The 20,359-nt window shown below is 37.3% G+C and overlaps 1 protein-coding gene across 3 annotated transcripts in view; it reads right to left on the bottom strand.

The window, feature by feature from the left end:
• LOC126175380 (gamma-aminobutyric acid receptor subunit beta-like) overlaps positions 1 to 20,359 on the bottom strand; it is a 324,059-nt gene that overhangs the window by 10,442 nt on the left and 293,258 nt on the right. The window lies entirely within an intron of this gene.

Raw genomic sequence — 20,359 nt, 5'->3', positions numbered from 1 at the left:
TTTTGTCTCAAGACCTTCATAAGACTATTCTAGTACCTTTGCCTAACAACTGCACTGCAAAAAAATGCAAAGTCCACAGGACAGCTAGTTTTATTAGTCATGTTATGTTATGAAGACTGTAATGAGAATTATATTAAGGAGATTGAAAGAAAATTGAGGAACATATAGTGGAAGAAGACCAGTTCAGGTTCACAAAGGGTAAAGGAAAAAGACATGCGCCGGCCGAAGTGGCCGTGCGGTTAAAGGCGCTGCAGTCTGGAACCGCAAGACCGCTACGGTCGCAGGTTCGAATCCTGCCTTGGGCATGGATGTTTGTGATGTCCTTAGGTTAGTTAGGTTTAACTAGTTCTAAGTTCTAGGGGACTAATGACCTCAGCAGTTGAGTCCCATAGTGCTCAGAGCCATTTGAACCATTTTTTTGAAAAAGACATGCAACAGGTTGTCTGAGGAAAATACAGGGGAAGACCAGTTCAGGTTCACAAAAGGTAAAGGAAAAAGACATGCAACAGGTTGTCTGAGGATGACTGGAGAAAGAACAGTAAAAATTGCCAAGAAGCTATATATTTATTTTATCAGTTGGGAGAAGACTTTCGATAGAATCAACCAGAGTGTACTGCTGGTAATTTTAAAAGACGTTGGTATAGACTAGAAAGATAAAAGGTCAATAAATGAAATATACACAAAGCAAAATATGACAGAGTAGGGAAGAAGAAGATGGAATACATGAGCACTGGAAGAAGTGTAAGACAAGGATGTTCACTGTCAGTAAATCCGTTCAACGTATATGGAGAACAACTGCTACATAAGGCCATAGAGGATACAAGAGAGATTGTAATTGGAGGAGAAATAATAAAACTATAAAATATGTTGATGGTGAAGCAGATCTGGCAGAATCAGAAGAGGAGCTGCAGCGGATTCTGAAAAGAACTGCAAGAAAAGGCAAGGAGTATGGAATGAAAATAAATATAGAGAAGACAAAAGCGATGGGAATAAGCAAGAAGAAGCTCCATTTAACATATTCTTAGACAAAAAATATGTAGAACAAGTAAAAACTTTTCTCTATGTGGTAAGTATATGATATGGAATGGAAGATGAACAGACAAAATGAGGAGGAGGATATCTATAAGAAAGAGAAAATTTACAAAGATGAAGCAGTTACTAACATCTGGAATAATTCCAATGGCACTGAGGAAAAAAGGTTCTACAAAGTTTTGAAATGTTGCTGTGGAGATGAATGCTTAAGGTGAAATGGACAGACAGATGTAGAATGAAAAAGTAATGAAGAAAATAGGGGTAGAAAGCAGATTACTGAGTGTGATCAGAAAAAGAAAAAGATCTTGGCTTGGACATGTACTGCATAAGAATTATCTGCAACTAAGAATTATAGAGGGAAAAGTGTAGGGATAAAAGGAAGACTTAGAAAGATAATTGGAACGATGGATGACTATGGAAGGGGGACATACAAATAGATGAAGGAGGATACTCAGGACATAACACAGTGGAAAACCTTCAGTTGAAACCTGTCGTAAACAGATGTACTAAAGAAGAAGGCTAGAGAATTTAAAGAGGGAACTGTACAGGCTGAAGTGAGATATTGTGGAAAATAATGAAGTGTGGTGGCAGGAGGAACAGGACTTTTGGTCAGACGAATACAGAGGTATAAATACAAAAAGAAAATACGGGTAATGCTGGAACAGGTCTAAGAAAGTGAGTACAAAAAAGCCAAATAAATGTGAAGCCAACTCTCACCACAACAGATGGCAACTAGCAGTGCAGCCTGTCAAGAAGTTCAATAATGTATGATGAAGTAAAAGAAATTATTCAGATAGTTAAGGGAGATGAAAATTTAACTGTGATGGGGACTGCAATTTGATAGTAGAAAAAGGAAGAGAAGGAATAGACAGTGAGAGAACACAGATCAGGGGAAAGGAATGAAAGAAGAAGCCACCTGTTTGAATTTTGCACAGAGCATAATATAATCATTGCTAACACATGGTTCAAAAAGCATGAAAGATTATATATGTGGAAGAGACCAGGGGACTTGGGAGGATGTCAGACTGATTACATTATGATGAGACAGAGAATTTGAACCAGATTTAGTCTGCAAAATATTTCCAGGGGCAAAGGTAAGCTCTGATCCTAAATTATTGGTTATGAACTGCAGATCAAAAACTGGATAGTTTGCAACAAGGTAGGAAATTGAAGAGATGGGACTCAGACAAATTGAAATAACCAGGCATAGTTGAAAGTTTCAGAAATAGCAGTAGGCAATGCTTGACTGGATCAGGGGCAAGGAATACAACAGAAGATGATTGGGAGCATTGAAACATGAAGTAGTGAAGACAAAAGAGGATTGAATAGGCAAAACTAAGAAGCCCAGTAAAAATTACTGAATAATTTATAAGATACTGAATTCACACTGAAGTGACAAAAGTCATGGGATACCTTGTAATATCAAGTCTGACCTCCTTTTACCTGGCTAATGTAGCAATTCGACATGGCATGGACTCAACAATTTGTTGGAAGTCCCCTACAGATATATTGAGCCATGCTGCCTCTATAGCCACCTATAATTGTGTTGCCAGTGCAGCTTTTTTGTGCACAAACTGACCTCTTGCGCATGTGCCATAAATATTCTAAGGGATTCATCTTAGGTGATCCAGATGGACAAATCATTCACTTTAATTATCCAGAATGTTCTGTAAACCAACTGTGAAGAATTGTGGCTTGGTGATACATTTGGGAACATGAAGTATATGAATGGCTGCAAATGGTTTCCATGTAGCCAAAAAAACTGTTTACAGCCAATGATTGGTACAGCTGGGCCAGAGGACCCAGTCTATTCCATGTAACCACAGCCCACGCCATTATGGTACCATCACTAGTTTGCACAGTGCCTTTTTGACAACTTGGGTCCATGTAGTCTGCACCACTCTCAAACCATACCATCACCTCTTACCAGCTGTAATCAGGACTTATTTGACCTGGCCAAGGTTTTCCAGTCATCTAGGGTCCAACCAATATGGTCATGAGTCCAGGAGAGGTGCTGCAGGCAATGTTGTGCTGCTAGCAAAGGCACTCACGTTGGTCGTCTGCTGCCATGGCCCATCAAAGCCAAATTTTGCCACACTGTCCTAACAGATACATTCATTATACATCTCATATTGATTTCTGTAGTTATTACATGCAGTTTTTCTTGACTTTTAGCACTCACAGTGCCACACAAATTCCCTGCTTTTGGCTTTTGGCTATTAAGTGAAGGCCATTTTGCACTGTATTGTCCATGGTGAGAGGTAATGCCAGGAATGTGGTATTCTTGGCGCACTCTTCGCACTGTGGATCTCAGAATATTGAATTCCTTAATGCTTTCTGAAACTGAATGTCCCATGTGTCTAGCTCCAACTGCCATTCTGCAGTCAAAGTTCATTAAATCTCATTGTATGGCCATAATCACATCAAAAACCTGAATTACCACCATTTTTATATGTGCATATCACTACCACATGATTTTTGTCACATCAGTGTAATAGATGAAAGGAGGAAATATAAAAATGCAGCAAAGAGGTAGAAATTATATATGTCTAATAAATATGTATGACTAATAAATGATATCTAAAAACAAAAATGCTAGCAGGTCGATAGACACACAAACAAACACAAACATACACACAAAATTCAAGCTTTCGCAACAAACGGTTGCTTCAACAGGAAAGAGGGAAGGAGAGGGAAAGACGAAAGGATGTGGGTTTTAAGGGAGAGGGTAAGGAGCCATTCCAATCCCGGGAGCGGAAAGACTTACCTTAGGGGGAAAAAAGGACAGGTATACACACTAAAGGCCTTTACAAATGTCTGCTTGTGTCTGTGTATGTGCGGATGGATATGTGTGTGTGTGTGTGTGAGTGTATACCTGTCCTTTTTTCCCCCTAAGGTAAGTCTTTCCGCTCCTGGGATTGGAATGACTCCTTACCCTCTCCCTTAAAACCCACATCCTTTCGTCTTTCCCTCTCCTTCCCTCTTTCCTGATGAAGCAACCGTTTGTTGCGAAAGCTTGAATTTTGTGTGTATGTTTGTGTTTGTTTGTGTGTCTATCGACCTGCCAGCGCTTTTGTTTGGTAAGTCTCATCATCTTTGTTTTTAGATGTATTTTTCCCACGTGGAATGTTTCCCTCTATTATATTCATGTCTAATAAATGAGAGTGACAGCAAGTGCAAAATGGCAAAGCACAAATGGCTGGACAAAAAATGCAAGGATGTAGTAGATGTACAGCTAGGAGAAAGATAGATGCTGTGTGTAGGAAAATCAAAGAAAACTTTGGAGAAAAGAGAAGCAGCTTTTTGGAAATTGGAAGCATTGATGGGAAACCAGTAATAGGCAAAGAATGAGCGGTGCAGAAGCCCTGTGAAGGGAGATGAACTTGAAGAGGAGGAGGAGGAGGAGGAGAGAAGAAGAAAGTGATGGTGATGGGTGACTGGGTGATGGTGATGGTGATTTGGGAAAAATGATACTGTAAGAAGAATTTCACACAGCATCAAAACACCTAAGTTACAAAAGGCCTTTGGAGTCGATATTTACTCAGAATTATTCAGTTCTGTGGTAGAGAAAGCCATGAAGAAACTAGCCCATCTAGTGTGTAGGATATACGAGACAGACAAAACAGACTCAAACTCAAGAAAGAACATAATAATTCCATTTACAAAGAACACAGTAGCTGACAGTTGTGAATACTACCATATTTTCAGTGTAATGACTCATGGTTGCAAAATAGCACCCCTGGGGATGATAAATTTGGCTTCTGTAGAAACGTAGGAATGCGAGATACAATACTGAACCTATGAATTATCTGAGAAATTTGGATGATGAAAGGCAGATGCATGTTTATAGCAATTTTGGGTATAAATTTAAAGAAAGCTTTTGATAATACTGACTGGAACAGAAACTTTGAAAATTTGGAGTTAGAATTGATAAAATGCAAGGAGTGAAAGGTTACCTACAATTCATACAGAAACCAAACTGCGTTTACAAGAATCAAAGGGCATGAAAGGGAAGGTTTAGTTGAGAGGGGAGTGAGACAAGGTTGTAGCCCACCCCCAATGTTATTCAATTTGTACACAGAGTAAGCAATAAATGAAACCAAGGAATAATTTGGAAAGGAAATTAAAGTTCAGGGAGAAGAAATAAAAACTTTTTGAAGTTTGTTGATGACAGAGGAGGCAAAGGACTTGAAAGAGCAGTAGAACAGAATGGACATTGTCTTGAAAAGAGATTATAAGATGAACTTCAACTAACGTAATACAAGGCTAATGTGATGTCACAAAATTATTCCAAATGATGGTGAAGAAATTAGATTAGAAACAGAGACATTAAAGTAGTAGATGAGTTCTCTGTTTGGGCAGCAAAAAAACTCACAATGGGCAAAGTAGAGAAAATATAAAGTGCCAACTGGCTATAGCACAAAAACATTTTTGAAAACCAGGAATTTGTTCACATTTATGCTGATGGTATACTCATGCAAAGGGTAAACATTTTTAGCAAAAATCTGAAGAAGTCATTGATTGGTTTACTTCACATTTTTATATGATACTCTAATGAATATTCAAACAGACATAAGCTGTATAGATTAAAACTGTGTGCCGGACCGAGACTCGAACTCGGGACCTTTGCCTTTCGCGGGCAAGTGCTCTACCTTTCTTTCAGGAGTGTTAGTTCTGCAAGGTCTGCAGGAGAGTTTCTGTAAAGTTTGGAAGGAGGGAGATGAGATGAGGTAGTGGCAGAAGTAAAGCTGTGAGGATGGGGCGTGAGTCGTGCTTGGGTAGCTCAGTTGGTAGAGCACTTGCCCGCGAAAGGCAAAGGTTCCGAGTTCGAGTCTCGGTCCGGCACACAGTTTTAATCTGCCAGGAAGTTTCATATCAGTGCACACTCTGCTGCAGAGTGAAAATCTCATTCTATAAGCTGTAAATTTTTTTCTAATAAAAAAAGTTCAGGTTTTCTGTTAAAACAGACTATGAAAAAGAAGATGCTGTACTGTGCTGTGAAAATGTGTGCTTCATTTTCTTTCTTGGAGCCAGTTGTAACTGTGACAGCAGGGTATTTAAACCATTAGATAATATCTCCCACATATAAACTGATCCATTAGGACCACTGCCCACTGTAAGGTTGTATTCTGCTTCGTGGCACTGACGGCACAGAACATGGTAAGAGAAGTATATGAGCAGAGCAGAGATGAATGGGGGATCATTCTAGTGATGATAAGTGGCGCAAATGCAGAAATCTCCTGACTTAAGTGAATTTGATAGAAGCCAGATTGTTGTGACCCACTACCTGGGAGTGAGAATCTTGGAAATGTCAAAGCTGGTTGGCTGTTTGCATGCTACTGTCATGGGCATCTATGGAAAGTGGTTGTAGAATGCTGAAACCATGAGTAGGCAACAAGAAGCTGCACATCCATACCTCATCACAGAACATAGTGATCAGAGGCCTTGTAACTCTCTAAAGCAGGATAGACAGCAATATGAGACAGATCTGATGACAGAGTACAGAGCTGGTGCAGGGACAAGTGTTTTAGAGACTTTTCAGTGGACAGTGTGAATGTGGTGTTCTGCAGCACAGGACCCCTACAGGTTCTCATGTTGACCCAACAACATCATCAATTATAATTAGAGTGGGCACAGGATCATCGAGATTGGACTACAGATCAATGGAATCATAACCTGGTCAGATGAATCCTGTTATATTGTTAAACCATGTCGATGGTCATATACAGATATGCTGTCATCCATGCAAATGACTACTCGAAACATGCTGTGCCAGTGGGGGAGGCCTGTGGGAGTAGTATTATGTTATGAGGGACATTCACCTGGGCTTCCATGGGGACTGTGGAAGTAATTGAAGGCACCATGACATCTGTGGACTATGTGCACATTATTAGAGACCACCTGTAACCCTTTAAGCTTGATGTCCTCCCCAACAGTGGTGACATCTTCTCACAGGATAACTGTCCCTGTCACAAGGCTAGAATCATGCAGCATTGGTTGAGGAGCATGACAGTGAACACACATTGATGTCTTGGCCATCAAATTGGGCTTATCTGAATCCAATGAGACCCAAATGGGAGGCTATTGGGCACCAGCTCCATGCCCATAAACCATCCGCCTGTAAATTGTGGGAATTGTGTGACCTGTGCATAGGCATCTGGTGCCACAAACCTCTGGAAACTTATCAAGTACTTATTGAATCCATGGCATACAGAATGACTGCTGAATTGCATTACAAAGGTGGACCAGCATGCTTTTAAGTAGGAGGGCGTAATGTGTTGTATCATCAGCTTATTGTTTCTCCAAATATCTAATTTTAAACAAAGATTTATTGGATAACAATGTGCTGCCTTAAATAAAATTATGGGAATGGCCAATCACCAATACCAAGGCTGATGCATGGAACACAGAGACATTTAAGAGGAAGCAGCATTCACATTAGCTTTTAAGTTCTTGCTCTTTTTCTAACAAAAGTACACACACACACAGACATCAAAACAGGCACTCCCATGGCCACAGCAGATCTTATTATTAATACTTGGTTACTGAAAGCAGGCAGAGACTTACCATACAGGATGAAAAGGAAAGATGGATTGTTGGGGACTTGTCGGATGCCGTCCCCAACAATCAGTCTTTTCTTCTCATCCTGTACGGTAAGTCCCCCTGACCCGCAGTTCTGGGTCAATTTCCTGAAATTTACCCATTTTCCTAGACCTCTCCAGTCCCTTTTCCTTCGCCTTCTTCCTACCCCCTCAACCCTTCTGCCTGAAGAAGGGGCCACTGGCTCCAAAAGCTTGCCAACTACAACCATCTTTACCATACAAATTTGAAATACTGCCAGAAAATCTGACAGAAGCAGTTACTCAAATAAATTTTCTTGTAAGAATATGCAATAGAACTGATCCTACAATTTCAGGTGAAAAACAAAAGTCAGGATTAGTTTCTCCATAGGAGGCAAGAGGGGATACTTGCCCCCTTCTGGAATCTAGGTGCAGGAGTTTTATACATAACAGAATGCTCATAAATTCCTAGCAATGATTCTCTGTGACTTATCTAACCTGCACATTTAACTTTTCTGAGTTCAGTGGGAAATATAGTGACAATCACCTTTTATGTTGGATTTGTTTGCTTGTCACATTTTTCTTTGGAAATTATGATGATTCCTTAGTGTGGCACCAGTTTCGGCACTGTTCTATAGTCAAGATGTACACAAAACCTTGCAGAACAGCACCAATACAGTGTCCACAATATTTTTTCTGTTGTTTTTTCATAGAGCCCTTATTGAAGTAATAAAGGATTGATCAAACACACTGATGTGTGGATTCCCAGAACAACATGAACATGGCCTAGGCCTGTCATTCATCCCTGATTCCTTCAAGTATGCTCTTACTCATGCTGCATAACAGGATCATGACAGTATTTAACCATTTGTTTTTACACAAATAAGACCCTTGATGGTTGCTAATTCTACATTCAGTTTTATATGTGGAAGATTCTGAAGAACATAGTCATATAGGTATGTACATCTACACTTAATATATGGGACCAATTCATGCATCAAAAAACTATTTTCTGCATTAGAAGAGGGGGAAAACAGCGTGAAACTTCCAGGTAGGAAAGATGTCCTGTCCAAGCATTGTGATCTCCTCAACCCTATGGGATGGTACCCAACATTACATTTAGTCACGAGCTACAAATTTCACATTCGAGTTGGCATGGCAGCACAGTAATGTCACAAAATGGAGACACAAGGACTTCCTTGTTTCTATTTTAAGCTGTTAAAATCGATTCTATGAGCCAATTTAAGGGTAGTTTTGGGAGATTTCCCAAGCTCAGCTAGTCATATAGTGCCCCTGGGTTACATTTTAACCAGCCCAAAAAAATAATTTTCAGAGCTCATTTGTTTCACTTTTCTTCATGCCACTCAACATCAAGAAAAGTAGAAAATGTGAAAGCAGTTCAGTAAGACCATTAGTTATCAGGCATAAATTTTTATAAATGAACTTTAGATTATGTATGTTATGAGGCAACTAAACCACAATTCACAATTCAGCACCAAAGTTGAATAACTCTTGTTTAAAGTTTATTCTCTATTTCTCCTCTTTGAGGTGTATTAATGTACAGTAGCATTTTTGTTTGGTTATTTTTGTTGATATCCAATACGGTTTTCTGAACTGTTCTGATTTTTTTCTATTTAAGGTTTGTGAGTTTTCAGCTTCAACCTAGCATTATTGGAATATGAACACTTTTGTGAATAGTTCTAACTTTGTTTCATAACTCATTAGATACTCTGGATTTAATCACATGAGGATGTAATTTTAGATCATTGACTCAGTCTGCAAGATATGGGAAATCCTTCAGAAAAGGGGAATTGGAAGGCTGACTATGAGAAGAATAAAGAAAATGTATCAAGAAAATGTGAGTTGTTTAAAAACAGGAGGTCAGAAGACATAGAGGTTTGAATAGAAAAATAAACTGAAACAAGAGAGTGCACTATTCCCTCTACATTTCATCACTCTTATGGAAGAGATGATGACAGGGGTGTAGCATGAATAGGAGGTGAAAATATAAAAGTAGAGGTGTTCCAGAGATTTATTGGTATGGGGAAACTGAGAAATGCAAGAGAGGCTAAATGTATGGGACGAAGTAGTGGGATGGTATGACGTGAAATTTAATGCAAAGAAATGTGAAATCTGAAATGATTGTGTAAGTGAGGAATAAGAGAGGAGTAGAAATGGAAGCAAGTATCAGAGGGCAGGTGCTAAAGAAGGTGGAAAGTTTCAAGTACTTGAGGAGTATAATAGAAGACAGATGGAAGAATGAGAAGGGGTATGTAAGCCCATGGTTTCCTGCAGAGTGTAAGAAGACTGGTTTGGAGCAAGGAAGTAGTGCCAAAATCAAGCAAATGTTACAGCAAGCATATTATGCTCCAGTACTCATGTATTCACCAGAAATATGGATAATGAACAAAAGGCAGATGAGCAGGATACAGGCTTGTGAAATGAAATTTTAAAGAAGCAGAATGGGGCTAACTAGAGTGGGTAAAGTAAGGAATAAGATGGAGTAAAAAACAATGGATGAGAGGTCCATGCAAGAGACTACAGAGAAGACAAAATTAGAATGGTATGGGCATGTTACATGAATGAGAGTTGGCAGGAAACTGAGGCAGGCCCATGAAGTGACAGCAGGAGGTAAGAGGTTCAGAAGAAGACAGAGAGACAGATGGATTGTTGGAGTGAAGGAATGTGTAAAGAAGAGAGGAGAAGACTGGAACAGAGTGGAGAGAGAATCATGGTGGGATGATAGGGAAAGATGAGAGGTTGATGTTCTACACAGACCCAACTATGGGCAGGAAACTGTGGGAGGAGGAGGAGGAGGAGGAGAACAAGAAGAAGAAGATAATGATGATGAATCATTTTACATCCATGTTCATGTAAATAACATAAAGAGAATTAAGTACTTTTCATGAAGTATCAAAATATGCTGTCTGTTTAGTTATGAAAGCAATCTACCTTAAAAATACTAAGTGCAAAAATATCAATTCTATAAGATACACTTTTAGAATCTTGCCCTCTCTTGGCAAAGTTTCTACAGATGTACGTGACAGGTATTCAGATAGGTAAAATAGGATGATGTAGTGAATTTAAATATCTTTGAGAAAATGTACAGCAAAATGGAATAGAAATACCGTATTTACTCGAATCTAAGCTGCACTCGAATCTAAGCCGCACCTGAAAAATGAGACTCGAAATAAAGGAAAAAAAAATTCCCAAATCTAAGCCGCACCTGAAATTTGAGACTCGAAATTCAAGGGGAGAGAAAAGTTTTAGGCCGCACCTCCAAATCGAAACAAAGTTGGTCCATTGTAATATGAGACACAATTTAGGTCGAATGAATGACGATACAGCTACAGTAGTTTGGTTCGAGTCGAAAGCTTAGCAGTTAAGCTTTACCAGGTAGCCATTGCTATGCGTCAGGCGCTCCGTCCGTATTTATAAGGATACCCTTCCTTTTTCACGTGCTTCGTCTGGTTTGAATCGATTGATTATTTTGCTTTAATCTGATAAGTGCCGTTTTCTATGTTATAGGTGTTTACGTCAGTCACTCTAAGCTGAAAATGCGTTACTATACTGTGTCATGCATTGTTTGACGCATTCGATAGTGCGTGTTTACAGCCTGTCGCTGCTCGCGGCATGGCTTGCTTTTGTGCGCGCTACCGCCGCCTGCAATTAAAAAAAGAGAGGAATCGTCTCATTAGCGAAACAATGGCAAGAGACTGCTATTTGTTGTTACTTACACTGCTGCTTTCTTTGATAATGATCAACAAGAACCAAATAATAGACTGCGTATGATAGAACATGTTCTGAACGAGAGTTTGGCGAAAATTTTTCTCCGTTTGAAACTCTTTGCGGCCGCTTCTTTAGTACATCAAATTCTGCACAGAAATTAGTCATCTTAGATTTAAAAGTCTAGTCAGTTGCCGTGCTTCATTTCTGACTGTATCACTATTAGGCATAAGAGTAATACGAATATAAACATGACACGATACGTATATTCTTCCGCGTTTGCTGTTGTCTCACTCTAGTTTCGTAGTTTATTTGGCAGACAGGATTTAAATGAGATAGAAGCAAACACGAAAGAATACATGGCAAAATGTTTATATTCGTATTATTCTTATGGTGAAGAGAATACTGCATGTGATTCACATTTCATCAAGTTCCTATTAGCAACCATCTATTCTCACAGGTGGGAAAAAATTCAGAACGTAGAGTTGGCCATATTGACAAAAATCCCAGTATTACCAGTCGGATTTTCGTAGTACATTGAAATTCGAAGATGAACAATACAGAATTTGTATTTACTTCGTTGGATAATGTATGAAAAAGCAGTGGTCGAAACTCGGGCGGAGAAAAAAAACTCGTCTTCCAATTTTTATTTTATTTTATTTACTGACGCAGAGGTTTTGGCGCCAGTATTTATCTTTGTGCGTACAAAGGATGCCTGTGTAGTGAGTGCTACATATATTCGACGGCAGAAGTTAGTTGTGGCGGCACCTATCAACATTTTTCAGAACTTCCGCTTGCTTTGCACTCGATTCTAAGCCGCAGGCGGTTTTTTGGATTACAAAAACCGGAAAAAAAGTGCGGCTTAGATTCAAGTAAATACGGTATATACAATAGGTGTAATAATGAATGAAACAGAAACAGCATGTGGATCAGCTAAAAATATTTACATCAAGCAGTGCATCTCTGTATATACAAAACTGAAAAACTGTGCCTCAGTCACACTGCCACAATGTATAAGTGTGAATCTTGACAAATAATTTTAAGCTGGAAAAAATAGAACTGCTTGAATTCTTGGTGTGATTGATTAATGGAGTACTGTTGGGTGTTCTACCAAGCTGTTGTTTCCACTTTATGCATAAAACACGAACAACAACTTAGCAGGACATCCAGAAGCCCACCATTAGACAACACAGGGTTGGAAACTGAGAAGTAATGAGGAGATCTACCAAAACATAGGGTGCCCATAATTAAAATTCCAGTAGAGAGAGAACAACTGTTCAGAGTGATTTCAAACTTGAGCAGCTTATTATTTATGCAGCGGGAAATGTCATGGGGGGGGGGGGGGGGGGGAAGTTTCTCAGTTTGTATCCAAGATGCCCAACATGACTGTCTACATGAAGGGTCATGGAATGCTAGCAAAGCTCTTTTACAAGAACGGTTATTATGCACCAGTAGCTCTGCAGTAGTTTCAGACACTCAAGGGTATGAAAAAAGCATTCTTCCAATGTCTAAGAGTTTCATGACCATGATTACAAAATTAAAAAAGACAGATTCTTTTGAAGTGCAGAGTGGCAGAGGAAGGAAAGCAATTGATCTGACATCTGTCAACGATGTGGCTAAAGTATTGCAGGAGGGGTCAAGTGGTGGCATGCAAACTTGCTGTGCACTGGGAATGGCCCGAATGTTGGACATGCCTGTGAGCATGGTGCACAAAATCCTACAAAACATCCTGCATTGCTATCCATACAAAACCAAGCGTGTTCAGGAGTTGCTTCCTGCTGATCTTCCAGCAAGAAAAATGTTTGCTCTGGAATTTCTTCCTCACATGGAAATGGACAATGAATGGCCATGACACATTCTGCAGACAGATGAAGCCCATTTCTATCCCCAAGAACATGTCAATATGCAGATCTGCAGAATATGAGCAATGGAAAGTCTGCACACACATTAACTGTTAGCATTTCATTGTGCAAAGGTGATTCTGATATGGACTGATGGCATCACTTATTGTAGGGACATATTTTTTGAGTTGATCCTTGTGGGTCCTGTTACCTGTACTGTCACTGGTAAAAGCTATAAGAGTCTTCTACACATCAATGTCATCCCAATCCTTCAACAACATGGATGTGTGGGTAGCATCATTTTTATGCAAGATGGCACTCCTCCACACATTGCAAAGCCAGTGAAGTGGCTGCTGTAGAGGGATTTCAGAAATGCTAGAATTATCAGCCATTATTTTCCTACAGTTTGTCCATATGGCTCAGCTAATCTTAATCCTTATGACTTCTAGCTGTGGGGTTATCAGAAAGATGGTGTGTTCAGTGCTTCAATCAGAAATGTAGCTGAACTGAAGGCATGCATTGCACAACACATTCTTTATGTGCCCACTGAGACAAATTGGTCTGTTGTGGGACATGCTGTTACTCAGTGTCAGCTTGTGGCAGAAAACAATGGACAGCATCTTGCACCAGTCTCATGACAATTAGAAACAGATCCCATTTTGCTTTTTATGCAGTTTTTAGCATCAGGACAATTAAAAACTGATTTTTGCCATCCAGTGTGCTAAATCCATGATGTGGTGTATGGGCTTGCCTAACTAACTGTGCAACAACTGTTGACTGTCAAACTTGTGTGGTCATGCACATTGGGCAGTGCAGATGATGTAATGTGTGAATCAAGCCACAGCCATCATATTGTGATTCACCTGTCATTTGTAGCTGACCCCATTTATGATAAGATGCTTATGGTGCCATCTGTTGGTAAATTTTTTGTTTTTTTTCCCCATGACATTTCCCCCTGTGTTAATACTATCCTGTTCAAATTTGATATCACTCTGAGTAGTGGTTTTGTTTTTACAGCATTTTGAAACTGGGACTTTAATTGTGGATACCATGTATTTAGAGAATATGAGAATTAATAGCAAAGAGAAGGTTAATATTCTTTGGACACATCTACCAAATGAAAGAGAACCAGCTAGCAAAACAAATATACTTGTGAAAATAATTTACTGTGCAGCACATTCACACTTATTTCAAATGATATGACTTATTTTGGCTATCATCAGATCACAAAATACATATTATGTTTCAGTTCTATCACTGACGACACAACATTGTCAATAACTGACAATGTGGTTTTCTCAGTGGTATGACCGAACCATGAAGTGTTAACAACAACAACAAATTTTTATCATAACATAACATGCTTCATAAATCAAACATTGTGACATAGATGACTTGTCAATTTTAAGACCAATAAACTAATCTAGGGTGACATAGATATGTATTACTTTACAGGGTTATCATTTTTTTTTTCAAAAAAAATCTATGGTTATGGCATATATGGTGTTACATTTTAGAGAGATACTATATTACATGGTAATAATTCAAGAAATCTTCTACACTATAGTAGCAGTTACTTTTAAAATGTTTTTCAAGGTCACTTTTCATCTTACAGATTTTATTTATAAATTTCATGCCCATGCCCATGTAGTGTGGAGTTTTTCATAGTTGAGTCTGTCGGTAGGTAGCATGTAAGGCTTTTCAAATTGAAGTTTGCAGTATTGATTCTTTTTAGCTCCCACCATGGCTTGAATGATATTTTTTAATTTTTTTTATTTTTTTATTTTTTTTATTTTTTTTTTATTTTATTTTTTTTTTTTTTTTTTTTTTGTAGTCTAAAGGCTTTGAATAGATTACTTTTCTCAGATCCCCCAGAAAATTCTGCTATACTTAACTACTGAAACAAAATATGCATAATACACAGCTTTTTAACTGCTAAGTCAATGATACTAGATAAGACATTCATGACATACACAATATTGTTCAATCAACTGAGAATTCTGTCTACATTACTGCTCCACAACATATTTTTATTTATTAACACACCAAAGAATTTGACACTGCTTGTGGTTTCCAGCTTTTTGTCTGTGTAGCTTATTTCACTTATATATCATGCTGATGGTTTCAAATTGAAGTGAAAAATTTCTGTATTTGCAAAGTTTGATTTCAAATTATTATTTTTTCCTATGCCTCCATTTCCCCAAGTGCCTACTCAATACAGTGGATGAAATTTTCATTGGTTTTACAGCAGACTATCATTGCTGAATCATCTGCATAGAGGATGGTGTCTATCTCAACCTGGCATGGCATATCATTGATATAATACAAAAATAGTAGTGGACCTAATATTGAGCCTTGTGTGACACCTAATTGTAAGTGTTTCTAGCCATAAAGGAATTTCTTGCCACTGTTATGAACAAGCACTCTTTGTTTTCTTTTTGCCAAGTATGATAACATCCAACTAAGAGATTTTCCTTGAAAACCACAGCTAGTCAGTTTTTGAAGAAGCCAGTCATGATTTACAGTGTTGAAGGCTTAGGTAAGATTGCAAAAGATGCCTGATACACACTTTATTACTGAGACAACTGCTAACTCATGCTTATGAACTTGGTTGAAAAGTTATCATAGTTCTCGTTTATTGAAGTTTGTATGCTGACTGACCAAATAGTGAAGCTTAGTTTTTTTTAATAAATATCTCCATATTCATTTGCATAGGTTGTGCTGGAGCCTTCCCTGAAACTACATTGATTGCATAAAATAATATTGTGGGATGAATTATGACTTTCTATCTAGTCACATGCAGCTCTTTCCAATATTTTTGAAAAATTTGGTAACAATGAGATAGGCCTATAGTTTTCCATTTAATCTCGTTTGCCCTTTTTGTGAACTGGTACAACTTAGCATAGTTTAACTGATCTGGAAAACACCTCTCTTCAAAAGACTGCTTGGTTATGAGGGAGAGTGGGTGCGCAATACATGATGTACTGATTTTATTATTCCAGCGGTAACCTCATCCCAACCCAACTGAATTTAAAATGTTTATGTGTATTATTGTTTTAATGACAGCAGAGCTTGAAACAGGTGAAAATTGAAAACCCAAGGAATTTCTTTCCGTCATACTAGAAATTGTACTTGGTGTTGAGGAGTCACCAATTTTGTTACAACTAATGAAAGAGTCACATATGACACTGGGCTCTGCACTGTCCTTCCATCTATCATTAGTTTAGAGGGACATTCTCTTCACTTCACTGCCAAACTCACTTCTTATAACAGAGTAAACAGCATTGGATTTGTTTTTATTTTAAATGCATGCGTTGTTTGCAATATGCTTTGCTGGTTTAACTACTTTGTCAAATGTTTTTTTGTATATGGTAACATATTTAAGAAATTTAGGATTTCAATTAACTTTTGCCTCCATATGCTGTTTTGTCTTCTTGATGATAGACACTCTAATTCCTTTTGTTACCCATGATCTACTTTTATGCAACTCAGTCCATACTGTTATAAAAGGGAAGCATTCATTGAACATGCAAGTGAATTTGGTTGCAAAGTTATTGTAGTTGTCATTTGTTGAAGTGGGTTTGCTGACTGATCAAACCTTGAGGCTTAGTTTTTTAATAAATATCTCCACATTTTCTTTGCAGGAGTTCCTACATCTATTTGTTGTGCAGCCTGAATTTCATTCTGATGATGTCATAAATAGTATTGCATTGTCTGATATTCCTAAAATTAAATACATTTTTCTTTGATGCTGTAATTGTGACTACTTACAATATTATCAAGACATGTTGCTGCCACTCTTATGCATAGGCCAAAATTCAAATTTAGCCCATTTGTGTCCACCAGTCTTTAAATGTGAAGCAGATTTGTCATCAGTTCTTATTCTATGTTGCAGTCAGCACATATAACTAGTTTCTTGCACAGTTTTTCAGTTTTTAATTTATGTAACGGAGTTTCAAATTTATCTAAAAGCACAGAGCTTATATGGTACCCAGGTATGTGATATATACTGTTGATTAACATGTTATACTCCTTAAATTATGTACAACAACTTTCAAAAGTAAGTTCATATACATACATTAATCCTTGTTCCATAGATCATGAATACGACATTTCGTAATGATGTGGAACATGTCACTTTAACATAAGTTTTCTTTACAGAAAATAATTAATTAATTAAGTTTTTTATACAGTTACTACTTCATATCTAAGAATTCGTCTATTGAATAGAAGGAGTTGTCATTCATAATTTTTTTTAATTTGCTTTTAAATGTTGATTGGTTGTCTGTCAGATTTTTAATACTATTTGGCAAATGACCAAAGATTTTTGTGGCAGCATAATTCACCCCTTTCTGTGCCAAAGTGAGATTTAATCCAGAATAGTGAATATCATCCTTTCTTCTAGTTTTGTAGCTATGCACTTTGCTGTTATTTTTGAATTGGGATGGGTTATTAGTGACAAATTTCATAAGTGAATATATGTATTGCAAAGGTACTGTGAATATCCCGAGTTCCTTAAATAAATGTCTGCAAGGTGATCTTGGGTGGGCTCCAGCTATTATTCTGATTACACGCTTTTGTGCAATGAATACTTTCTCTCTTAATGACAAGAACATATTCATTTAGATAGCTAAAATTCTGTCTGATTTCACAGTTCACCATGGGAATGGATTAATATGAATGAGCCTCCATACTTGTTAGTTCTACAAAAGCTGGTGGCTAGTTTATAGCCTGGAAGTGTGTTGAGGAGATTGATATTTTCAGTTTTAAGCCAATGTTCATTAAGACATATTACCTTTACTGACTCTTTCATACTTCCTCATGGAATTTGCATATCATAAAGCTTGCGATCATTCCTTCAAATAGACATCCGATGTTCAAATGCATAATGAAATTACTACTGTATATATTATCAGGTAAAGCATGTTTATAACTAGTTTGTTTACATGGCAAAGGAACTTCCACCTGCGTACTGAATACTACTTTTGTATTGTTAGAGTTGGGCCAAATTTTTATGGTCTGAAAGACAAAACTAGTAATGTTGTTTAATTTAGTATGATTGTGCTGGATAATAAATTATTTTCAGAACAGTCAATTACTGTATGTCTCCAGCTCAATTGAATTATTGTTCTTTCCAAAATATTCATGTATTTCTAGAAAAAGAAGTAAACAATAACATGGGTTGCAGATTAAAAAAAGAGCTAGAAATAAATAAATCAAACAAGCAGAAATAATAGAAAGAAACTGTACTAAAAATGAAGTAGTAAATTTGGTAAGCTCCTGAGACAAAAAAGGTAAGAAATCAGGAACTGTATGGGTAGAAGGACTGATGACCTCAGATGTTGAGTCCCATAGTGCTTAGAGCCATTTGAACCATTTGCATGGGTAGAATAAAGTGAAAGACAACATGGGGATAGGATCAATGTTTACTTGATAAAAAGGAAACAACAAAGGAGGAACAGAAACTGAAGTTGGTACATGATCCCAGTAGGTCAGTAGATCAACTGATTCTCATTTGTTATCTCAGTCATCACAATCCCATTCTTATCAGTCTTATTACTGCAATGACAGCAATCAACAATCTAAATGCAAATAAAGAATATAAAATTTTGTCTGACGCACTCCATTAAGTGTTTCAGATAATTACCTAAAAATCTCTAAGATTCCAGATACAGCTGTAACTATCGATCTCTGTATATCAAATTATTACATTACCATAACAGCTCCTTGAACCAGTGTTTAATTTAACTGGCTGAAAATGACTGGATCCTTTCAAATGGTGTTTACTCCTTACATAGTTACATATTTAGTTGTCTCTAAGCATTTAGTTTCTTGTGTGTGGAGGCACTTTAAGATTTAAAAAGATGTGCTACTCCCATGCAATCATACTATTAAAATTTGTTTCATAGGTCACCAGAAATTGCTATTTTCTTCCTAAAGTCACATATATGTACATGGATGTTTGACAGGTACAATTTTTGATGTCTCCTTTTTTACTTCTTTTTATTTATTTTTACAAAGAGTGTACATTAAAAGAATGAAAAAGAGACTGCATTATTTAATGATCTTTCTTTTATTGTACAAGATGTGATCTGATCTCAACAATGACACTACCTTAATTTCAAATCTCACTAGCACTGCTTCAATACTTTTGCAACATGACCTGATTTGAAGGAAATTTTGGCTGTATCCACAAATAACTGGGTCATTTGACAAATACTTAGCAGGGTGACTTGGCCTCCTTATACAACTCAATGAGTATCATAATCCAAATGAACCATAATTAACTAAAGAAACATAGCAATATTAGTTTATGAGATTTATTATTAAATACTTGAGATGAAATAATTCCACTTTCTACTTTCAACAAATAAATGTGTTGTTTTGCCTGTCAGATTGTATTTTGCATGACACTTATTAATTTGTTTTGGTACTATTACAACAGTAATTTTATATATGATATGTTGTAGAAAAGAGTGTCTAAAAGACCTTTAAAAATATATATATATACTACTTCATTGAGTGGTGTTCACAGGGGAAGAACTAGAAAACCTTGCCAATGGCATAGCCACTTTTGCACCACCACATTAGGATCTGAAGATAAACTTAAGCACTTAGGATAACTGATTCAGGTTGAACTTCTGCATTTTTACACAGAACACTAAACATCATATAGTTGAAGCAGGTGGAAACTGTTATTATCTTGTGCCTACTTCTGGTCACTCATGAGGAATTATTTCAATTACTTCCTACATAAATATATTTGTCAGATAGCTGACCTATTTTGGGAGTTCCATATTTTTTTCGATTGTTGCAAATCATATCTCCATTGCAGTAGGTCCTCTTATATTAACAGGGATGAAGCCAGAAGCTGCTAAGAAGGGAGCTGAGTGTAGTAGGCAGCTGCTGGAGACAGGCATGCATAGGGTATGCTATACAAAGGAAAGTAAAAAGTTGGTTTATTAATCATAGGATAACTGGTTTTATGTAATGTGATCACTGTTATGAATTAATCATGAAACTGAAGGAAGTGGCTCATCCAGTGTGAAAGTCACGATTATAAGATCTGTGGGCAATAGAATGAGATTTGCTTATTGAGCATTTTCAAGGAAATTTGGATATAATTATACAAACATATTTTGTTTAACAAAGTTCCAAATCATTAATTAAAGAAAGCAAATAACAGACATTCAGAAATAA

Source organism: Schistocerca cancellata, chromosome 3 (assembly GCF_023864275.1).
Source record: "Schistocerca cancellata isolate TAMUIC-IGC-003103 chromosome 3, iqSchCanc2.1, whole genome shotgun sequence".
NCBI lineage: Eukaryota > Metazoa > Arthropoda > Insecta > Orthoptera > Acrididae > Schistocerca > Schistocerca cancellata.
The sequence above is the reverse complement of the archived record's forward strand: the minus strand, read 5'-3'. Positions and strand labels throughout refer to the sequence as shown.